The sequence below is a fragment of the Neovison vison genome, chromosome 7, assembly GCF_020171115.1.
Source record: "Neovison vison isolate M4711 chromosome 7, ASM_NN_V1, whole genome shotgun sequence".
NCBI lineage: Eukaryota > Metazoa > Chordata > Mammalia > Carnivora > Mustelidae > Neogale > Neogale vison.
Genome location: NC_058097.1, coordinates 49,150,373 through 49,160,988, shown reverse-complemented (window position 1 = coordinate 49,160,988; position 10,616 = coordinate 49,150,373). Strand labels below are relative to the sequence as shown.

The window sequence follows — 10,616 nt, the reverse complement described above, 5'->3', positions numbered from 1 at the left end:
AGCCATCCAAGCCTCCCTCAAAAAAACTGAAAAATTCAGAACATAGCAGCTGTCTCTACACCTTAAAGAACTGGAGAATCAACAACAAATCAAACCAACTCCACACATAAGAAGGGAAATCATCAAGATTAGAGCTGAGATCGATGAGGTAGAAACCAGAGATACAGTAGAACGTATCAATGAAACTAGAAGCTGGTTTTTTGAAAGAATCAAAAGATCGATAAACCATTGGTGACACTAATCCAAAAGAAAAAAGCTCAAATACATAAAACTATGAATGAAAAGGGAGAAATCTGTGGCTGTTTCTTGGGTAACGTGGGTGGTGCACTTTCCCCACCCACTGTAAGGAGGGTGGGATCAGTGGAAGCCCATGTTCTGCGTGACTTTTGTTTCCTGGAGGCTTTTTGTGCCTCTTCAGAGGATCAGCAAAAATGGCCTCACCCAAACCTCAGGCCCAGAGCAGAAAATTCACGGTCTGCCCTCTTCAATAAAACCTCCAGGACAAACAGTCTCCTTTTCTCTAGGCGCCACTGGAAACTGCAGCCTCCCATGGTGCATGCCCACTGAAGCTTTTCCAAAGATAGTCCCAGGGGCCCAGAAGTGCCACTATCCCCTGTGACTAAAACTACAAGTGGCCGCAGGCTCCTGTGTGCACCCAATGCTTCTGGATCATGCCTAGCTGCTGCTCTGATGTCCTTTCCAGGCCACTGCTGCCTTGCGAGTTTTTGCCTGTTCGGGCACAGGTTTCAGACTTTTTTAGGCTGCTCAGGGAGTGTGTGATCATCAACCCCCAGGCTTAGCATGATGGCAACTAAGAGTCCCTTCCTGAGCCCATTGACCATAACCTGCTTCCTGGCTCCACTGCTTGGAGACTACTGGTTCAGGCACCCCCTTTTTCACTCTGTGGCTCCTCGTCTCCTGAGACCCCAATGCCCTACTAGAATTATGCCTTTTCATTTCCAGAGCCCCTTTCAGAGAGGGAGTCTCTCACTAAAGCAGATTTCCAAGGGTTCCGATTCTGTGCTCTGGTGTTATATCAGTTTCTAGTAGCCAGCTTATGAAGACTTGCTCCCCTTGTTTATTTTCCAGTATCTCCCCAAAGATTCATGACTCCCCACGTCCTACCTTGCAAAAAGCTGTTGCTTTTCTGCTTGTAGAAATCCAAATGTGTATTCTTATGTCTCAGGCTGATTTCATTGGGTGTTCAAAATGGTTTGATAGGGAATCCAGCTGAACTCAGAAACAGGGGCCCCTACTCTTCTACTGTCTTTCCTCCCCTCAGCTTGGCCTTTTAATGGTCATCTTTCCTATTTGCGTTTGCTGTCTCAACCCAGTACTGTCTCTCACTCTATTTTAAATCTTGCTTTTTTAAAAATCATTTGTTTCCTTTTAGTTTATTTTATCTTATAATTCCTGATGCTTAGGTTATGCATTTTAGCTTTTGTTGTATGCAGTGATTTAGAAGATCACCTTGTTTATAATCTTGGAAATTCCCTTGAAGTTTTTCAGAAATATTCTTGAGTTTATGTTATTTTATTTAGCAAAATGGCTTGCTTTTAGGTAGTCTTTCTACTCTCTATTCTAGTTTCCTTTGTTTTAACATAGGAATAATTGAGGATGAAATAAAAAACTGTATATTTCTTGTTTGTTAACTAATACATTATTTCCCTCCAATGTTACTAGAAATTGTTATTACCAAAAGGCACTGTGACATATTTGATACCTGTGAGTTCTGTATCTCTATCCATGTTTTAACTATTACAAAGGCTGTGTGTCAGAGAAGTAGTGGTTTTTGTGACTCAATTATTGCTAAGAAGTCCCTTAGCAAGTATATAGACTAACTGGGACTAAAACCAGGCATATTTCCCCTCAAATCTTATGTGCTTTCCAGTGTACTCCTTGGGTAAAACTCATAATGACTAGCAAGTTGATCTACCCTCAGGTAACCCCAGAACATGCTTTTAGAGGAAATATTGAGAATATCTCAGAAGTGGTCATTGTTCATTTTCAGGTTTTCTCAGCATCTTGGTGGAGCAGCATCTTGGTGGAGCTCCTAGTATATATGTGCTCAGAAGCCACCAAGATCCTCCTGCCTGCTCCATTCAGCTTTTGGCCTAGCAGCACTGGTTAGAGCCTATGGACATGCCATTTTGGTTGAGCACTCAGAAGTGACCATCATTACTGTTCCACCTAAAGTGAATTTTCTCCTGAATCCATAGTTCCCAGCTTCCCATGAATGATAAATGAAGTGAGGAGGAGAGGTGTCATAGGACTGGGAATTCATCTTTTCTGAAGATGCTCTTGACTGGAGACCACATACTGCAGATTTGGACACAGAAGAATTGTCACTGGAAAGAACAGCTGCAGAAGCTGCTTGCCTGTATCAGAAGAACAGCAAAAAATGAACTAGTTCTTGGCCTTCATATTCTAACAGTTTCCCACTTTCTGTTCTTGGGTTTTCTGTTCTCAACTTTTATTGTAACTCCCTCAGTAATTTCTTCTCTCTGAAAGCTGATGGTATCAGTTCTATGCTGGTGTTTCCCAAGTTGACAATCGTCACATTTGGCCTGTAGGCCCATATTTGCTTGCCTCCAGAATACCTCCCCTGTGCTGCTCTTCTTTCATTATACAGATCAGAAATGGAAACTATCTTCATACCCCAATAATTCCTTATGTCCTTCCTTTTTATTTAAAAAAATTAAAAAAAATTTATTCAGAGAGAGCACACAAGCCTGGGGAGGCACAGAAGGAAAGGGAGAGAGAAATCTCAAGCAGACACTATGTGCTGCATGTGGAGTCCAATGTGGTGCTTGATCCCACGACCCTGAGATCATGACCTGTGCTGAAATCAAGAGTTAAACATTAACCGACTGAGTAACCCAGGCACCCCATTCCTTCCCCTTGTATAATAGCTGTTCTGTAGCTTGGCTATGGTTAATTTTTTTCCCCTCTAAACTATATTTTTCAGGTCAGTTTTAGATTTACATAAAGAAAAATGTGCATAGATGATACAAAGAGTTCCCATATATCCCACATCCAGTTTCCAGTTAACATTTGACTTTAATGTGGTACATTTGTTACATCCAATTAACATCTAACATTAATGTGTTACATTTGTTTCAATGAATGAGCTAATATTGTTACATTATCATTAACTAAAGTCTATATTACTGTTTCACCTACTGTCCTTTTTCTTTTCTAGGATTCCATCTGGAATACCACATTACATTTGATCAGTGTGGGGAAGTCTTCTCTCAGAAGTCATATCTCATTGTACCTCAGAGAAGTCACTTTGTGGTGAAACTCTTCATGTGCAGCAAGTGTAGGAAAGCTCTCTCCTAGCAAGCTACCTCACTAAACATTCCGCACATGGTGGCTGTGTGTGAGTCTCTTGTGCTCACATCGGGTGAGAAATCCTGTGAACTCAGAGACTGTGGAAGATGCTTTACCCAGGAATGTACCTAATTACCTATCAGAGAACTCACCTTGGGGAGAAGCACTATGAATGGGGCGGATGTAGGAAAACTTTTGCCCAGAAGTCATGTCTCATAAGACATCGGGGAATTCATCCAGGTAAGAAATACTGCTTTAGGATGGCCAGTGACGCTGAAGGCAAAGAGCTGTGCAATCGCTGTGATGAGCAGGAGAGAGTTTATTCACTCCGCAAGGGAGGAGAGGGGCCAGATGCCTAGAAGAATGTTGGCCCTGAGTTTCTGTCAGGCTGGGGTTTTTAAGGATGTGAGAGGGTTGCCGCTGTACCCATGGGGGGATACTGGAGGGGGGAGAAGTCAATTCTTGGCCAGCTATAGCAGGAGACAGCAGGTTTTTTACAGGGCTCTGTCCAGGGCTCATCTAGGATGTGGGTTGTGGTTAGGCTAGCAAAGAGGATGTTTTGTAGTTGAGGTCTACTCTCCGAGAATGTAAGGCACCATGGCCTAGAAAAACAGAGTTAGGGCCAAATGCTCATGTTCTCATGTGCTTCTGGCTGCCTATCCCTATATCAGCTTATTTTCTAGATCACTAATTCGTTTTTCTGCCTCATTTACTATGGCTGTTAAGAGTATCCAGTTTATTTTATTTTATTTTATTTTTATTTCTTTTGTTATGTTAGTCACCATACCGTACATCATTAGTTTTTTTTTTTTTTAAGATTATTTATTTATTTATTTGACAGGCAGGGATTACAACTAGGCAGAGAGAGAGAGAGAGAGGAGGAAGCAGGCTCCCTGCTGAGCAGAGAGCCTGAGGCGGGGCTCGGTCCCAGGACCCTGGGATCAGAGAGCCCGACGCAGGGCTCGATCCCAGGACCGTGGGATCATGACCCGAGCAGAAGGCAGAGGCTTTAACCCACTGAGCCATCCAGGCGCCCCCATCATTAGTTTTTGATATAGTGTTCCATGGTTCAGTGTTTGCCTATAACACCCAGTGCTCCCTGCTGTCTGTTTCGAGTGCATCATTCATACCTTTTTGAATTACTGCTTCCCATTCTTCTGGAAAGAGGAATTCTTTCCCCTTTCCTTACCACTTCTGGTATACCCAGAAATGAAATTGCTGGATAATACAGTAATTTTATGTTTAATTTTGTGAGGGGCTGCCATACTATTTTCTATAGCAGATGCACAATTTTACATCTCCACCAGAAATGCTCAAGTTGCAATTTCTCTACGCTCTCACAAAAATTTTTTGTTTTTATAGGAGCCATTCTAATGGGTGTGACTCATTGCGGTTTTGATTTGCATTTCCCAGATGACTAATGGCACTGAGCATCTTTTCATGTGCTTCTTGCCATCTGCATATTTTCTTCAGAGAAATGTCTCTTTAATCCTTTATCCATTTTCAAATTCTGTTTCTGTCTTGTTGAGATATAAGAGTTCTATATATTCTAGACACTACCATCTTACCAGATATATGATTGGCAAGTGTTTTCTCCTGTATGGTGTCTGTCACTCTCCTGATGGTGTTTTTTGATGTACTAATGTTTTAGTTATAATGAAGTCCGATTTATATATTTTTTCACCTGTTGGTTGTGCTTTTGTTGTTATGTCTGAGGAACCATGATCAAATCCAAGGTCATCAAGATGGTTCATAGATTTAGTTCTTACATTTTATCATGCTTGCCCACCATCTCTCCATTGCCATTATTCCCTTTTCCCATTCCATCCTGTATACTTTTTCCACCCGGATCCTAATAACTCCCTTGCCCTTACTTTCCCTGCACATTTTGTCCCCTTGTAATCCTAAGCCTGGCCTTGCAGTTTAACTCCTAAGCAACATTTAACAACTTTTGCCTTTTATCCTCCTGCATTGTCTCTTTATCTGCACTCCCTATATCCCAAACCTCTGGGTCCTCCCATCACCTCCTCTTATCCTGTTCTCTCACTTTCTGTGTGCCTCTTCTTATGCTGCTGGATCACATACCCACACACTGTCACCTTCCAAAGGCTGCAGTGTTAAACAATGGCCACTAATTTTTTCTGGTGAATGCTCAAATGCACAGAGCAAGCTCAGAGTCAGATCAAAGAGAGAAAAGCCACGAGAATATATTTTCAGTAAGCTGGCAGATAGGTTGGGGGTTGAATTTTGGGGAGTTCCAGAAGCATTCTTGCCCCCTCCTGTGGCTGCTAGGTTGCTGATTTTCACTGTTACTGTAGTTGCAGGGTGGTTGGTTTTCAAGGCTACTGTGGAGCTGAAGAGATCGGAATGGGATTGGGACAGGTTACAATGGATCAAGGCTCACTGTGGTTTGACATATGGACTTAATCAGCAGCTCAGCAGGGGACAAATGACTTGCCTCCAACCACGACCTCTCAACTGGGTCAGGACAGCACGCCAAGAATTTTACCAGTGTCCCCACTGTTCAACCTATCCAATTCCAACCTTGCAGCACCAATTTGATCTCTCTGCCCCCCTGGACACCTATTTATTTTACTTCCTTTATCCCATCATATAAACATTATCCTTAGGGTGACTCTGTCGGTTGTACACATGATCCAGATATCAGTGGGGTCTATCTGTATCCTAGCAGAGATCTTTTTTTTCTGTACTAGTTCCACGGCCTTGAAAGGCTAAAGATTTCCCAGGAATTTGTCCTTATTTCCAGGAGTTTACACTATCAGGAACTCCTATGTTCTCACCTCAGTCTTCCTCATAAAATTAGACATTGCTGCGTGGAAGGACAGATGTCAAACTGAGGCTCCAGAGTACATTCTCAAAAGACTGCATTCACACATAAAAATCTCTATGAACTATATGGATTTTCAAAAGACATTGTAAAAAAATAAATAAATAAAAAGACATTGTAAGAATGACAGAGAGAAGGTACCAGGGCAGTCTAGGGCAAAGACTTGGTATCCTCTTATAATAGTTGTTTTTCTTCCATTGTCCATTTCTGCTCTGCCTATGAGGCCTTTTGAATCGTCACCCTGTTCCTATGCAATGCCCCCACCTACTGGTCCTGCTGTCCTGCCTGCCATGTAGCCAGACTGCCCAAACAACTTAACCTCCTTCTCCACTTGGATAGAAATCCATTGGCCCTCGCCTGTCTCCATCCTAATCTGAATACCTAAATTTATTTTGATTTAGAGAATAGGTGAGCTTTTGCTTTAGAATAAACCAACTTTTATTTTTTTTATTAAGTTCAGTTAGCCAATCTATAGTACATCATTAGTTTTTGATGTAGTGTTCAGTGATTCATGAGTTGTGTATAACACCCAGAGCTCATCACATAATCCAACTTTTAAAGAGATCTGTCATCTATCTAATCTATCATCTGTTTTCTGTCATCTATGTGTCTATCTCTGAATCTGTTTTGTTTTTATTTTTTTTTAAGTATTTACTTATTTAATTTAGAGAGAGCAAGCGGGAGCAGGGCACAGAAGGCAGCATGAACATCCTGATTGCAACAGTTTCCCTTGGTCCCCTTGCTTTCCAACCTTATTCCAAGCATGGTGCTGCAGATTAATGCTACACATGCATTTGGTTTTCATCACACTCGAGAAAGCCCGAGTACAGGAAAATGGAGTCTTTTAAAGGGGACTGCTAGCTCATTTGCTTTGCTCTCTGCTCCTGAGGAAGACATTATCTTTATTTCCTTGTATAGTAGATAAGTCAGTCTAGTGTTCCAGAGCTCTTTTCTTTTCTTTTTTTAAATTTTTTTAATTAACATGTAATATATTATTAGCTCTAGGGGTACAGGTCTGTGAATCACCAGGTTTACACTTCATAGTACTCACCATAGCACATACCTTCCCCAATGTCTATAACCCAACTACCCTGTCCCTACCTACCCCCAGAAACCCTCAGTTTGTTTTGTGAGATTAAGAGTCTTTTATGGTTTGTCTCCCTCTCGATCCCATCTTGTTTCATTTATTCCAAGGCTCTTTTTTTTTCTTTCCTTTTGTTTTCTTTTCTTCCAAAGATTTATTTATTTATTTGAGAGAGAGACAGAGAGAGAGGGTGAGAGAAAGCATGAGGACAGGGGGAGGGACAGAGAGAGAGGGAGAAAGAAAGTCTCAAGCAGACTCCTCCCTTGCATGGAGCCTAACATGGAGCTTTATCTCATGACCCTGAGATCAAGACCTGAGCCAAAACCAAAAGGTGGATGCTTAGCTGACCATGCAACCCAGGTGTCCCCCAAGGTTTTTTTCTAAACACAGCCTTGAATATAAGCTGTTCATGCTTCTTTTCACAGAGCATGAGCATACATGAAAAACCCATATTAGACCATCTTCCAACAATATCCAACACTGATTTATGGAGTGTATTATTTCCTCACACGGTTTCCCATGAAAACATCAGTTCAAATGCTGTAATTAATCTGACAAAGGGCTAGGATCACATCCATTCAGCTTACCTCAAACAATATTTGATTAAGAGATGGGGGAAAGGGTAATTGGGTGATGGACATTAAGGAGGGCACTAATGTAATGAGCGAGCATAGGATATTATATGCAACTGATGAATCACTAAATTTTACCCTGGAAATTTTAATACATTATATATTAACTAAATTGAATTCAAATGAGGATTTTTTTTTTAAAAAAAGACCATTATCAGTAAGATACTATGTATCTGGATGAGGCTACCCTGATTTATTCACCTCAGCTATGCCCACGCAGTCCTGACATTCAGGCATCTGAGGAAATCCTGAATACCTGTAGGTTTCACCTTAGAAAGATACAGATCTTCTCTTTAAGATTCTCTGTTGACTTTTTGAGTCGAATGAGAATAAACAACTGGAAATTGTGCAAAATCATACAATTTATATGTTTCTGGTGAGAATAGGGAATTTTGTGTTTCTTGTCCTCACAAAGCAGACCCTAGTTACTGTAGAGTCTCGGCTCATGAGCAGAACGGGCTGGCCGCTGGAAAACACATAGAACTGAGGTCAGAGGTCTTCACTAACCACCAAGTGGGATTATAAATAAAACATCACCAACTTGAAAGATGGAAAAGAGGAAGGAAAAAGACACAAAGGTGGTCACCAGGGCAAGGGTGCTCTGGGAGGTTCTGGACTCAGCAGAGGATCTAGGGGAGACGTTATTAGGCCTGTGAATGTGCTGGACCTGATGCCTGTGCCTGTGCAGGAAGAAGACCATGGAGCCACTGGCCTAGATTGTGAGCACCCAGAATGAAACTTCAAGTAATACTACCAGTGCTATAAAAATTAACCCTGCAGTTGTCTCATAACTGGAAGAACAGACTCCAAAGTCCTTTTTCTTTGTGACGTTTCTGCTGCTGTGTTTCCCTGATACATAAAGCACATACATAGGCATGATAAAATTTACCATTATGTGCATGATCCAGCAAAGAGAAATGGAGAAGCTGACATACTTTGGGGCTTTGACTTTAAAATCCTTCCAGCAGGAATTCATAGGGCTGATCATGATGTTCTGGAAGATACTCAAGAGGCAGATATTGCTGATGCACACTGCCCTGCCCATTCTATGGACATACAAAAGAAGTCTGAGTCCCAAATAATGGTAGAAATATTTCAACCCAAAAGCTGCTGATGTCTGGGGAACTCCTTTTGATAGCATTAGCAAGGAGTTGGCTATAATCAGGTGTTTGAGAAGTGAACCTGTGGGTCTCAATCTACCTTCAGTGTAGTAATGGCAGAGATCGTGGTAAAGAAGAGAGAAATTGCCCAGGATTCCAACTGTCATCTGTGATAAGTATATTGTTGCTATTGCCAAGTCCCTAGAAGCCATTCTGCCATTCAGCACGTTTTCCTCTAAATGATAGCAACACGTGTCCCTATGAACAAAAAGGCTTATTGAAGATTTGGATATGATGAGTAACTTTGATGGCTTGTTTCTGCGGGGTTGCCAAAGACTTTGAGAGGTAGGAGGGGGTGGAGAGAAGTACCAGGATCTTCCTTGGAAAAGTCAGTACTAAAGATGAGGTGATTTCACCTGGACAAAGCAATGGTAAGTGACATCAAGTGGAGAGAATGCTTCATACATTTTCAGAAAACTGAAATTGTTACCTACAATGGAAAAAAACATACAACCTCAGTCATTACCTATAGCATGGGACAGATCAGTTCTGAATGTGTCACTGATTTAAACATTGCAGATAAACTATGAAGTCTGTCATTTCTGGGACTGAGAGAAATGGTTAGAGAAGCAGAAGAGGCAGGAGGTGCCATTGGACACACCCTGCCAACATTGTGAGGATAGAAGACAAAATTACATTCCAAATCGTGAGGAAATGTGTTGCACCTTAAGTCTGGTTTTGTCTTGTGGATACCTTTAAGGAGAACGATCAGGAAGTGGGTGTAAAACAATGCTTAAGAATCAGCACTGTGGACCTGAATCTGTAATGAGGGTGGAAAAGAAAGAGAGGATGGTAAAGAAGAGAGAAAGCTCCTGGAATCCCTAGATGGTCTGTGATAAGTAGACCATTCCTACTGCAAAATGTTTTGGCCCCATTCTGTCAGTTCCCAGGGATTGATCATCATCTTGAGAACCTGAGGGACCTGCCTGAGCACATGTGAGAACCATATTAATCGTATCAGATCCAGTATTTTCACTGAGAAATAATTAAGGGTTTTTTTTGTTGGTTATTGTTAAGAAGCTTCCCAGAGTGGAAGTCATAATACTGAAACAGCACTTACTCTGCATGAATCAGCGCCATAGCTGTACTTCTGGTATTTTTATAGGTCTTCGTAACTGCGTGAGGTACGCACTGGCATTGCATCATTTTCATTGTAAAGAGAAGTTTGCTGCAAAGAAGTTGAGAGAACTGTGTAAATTCACATGCTGTTTTGGGGCAGAGTGAGGACCAGAAGCTGGCTAGGCTGTTTGCAAAGACCATTCTCTGACCTCTGTGCTCCACTAACAAACCCTGTCAGCTGTGCTTTCAAATAATGTACATCTATATTTAGTTTAGTGCTTAGACCTTGATATTTTATTTTACATTTTAAGTAGTTTATTTTATAATTTGGTTTATAACAAGTTTCCATTTCTATTTAAATATTTACTATATAGGTCAATATGAAATATGAATGAAGTTTAAGAGATCTGAATAAAATACAGATACACTATTTACAGTGTAATCTGAAAGTCACCTGCCCCTGCAGAAGTTGGATTTTATCAACATAAGATTGTTGCAAC

General features: G+C 41.3%; 1 pseudogene; it reads right to left on the bottom strand.

The window, feature by feature from the left end:
- Positions 1-8,260: 8,260 nt before the first annotated feature.
- Positions 8,261-9,209, bottom strand: LOC122913350 (annotated as a pseudogene).
- Between the last annotated feature and the right edge of the window lie 1,407 nt (positions 9,210-10,616).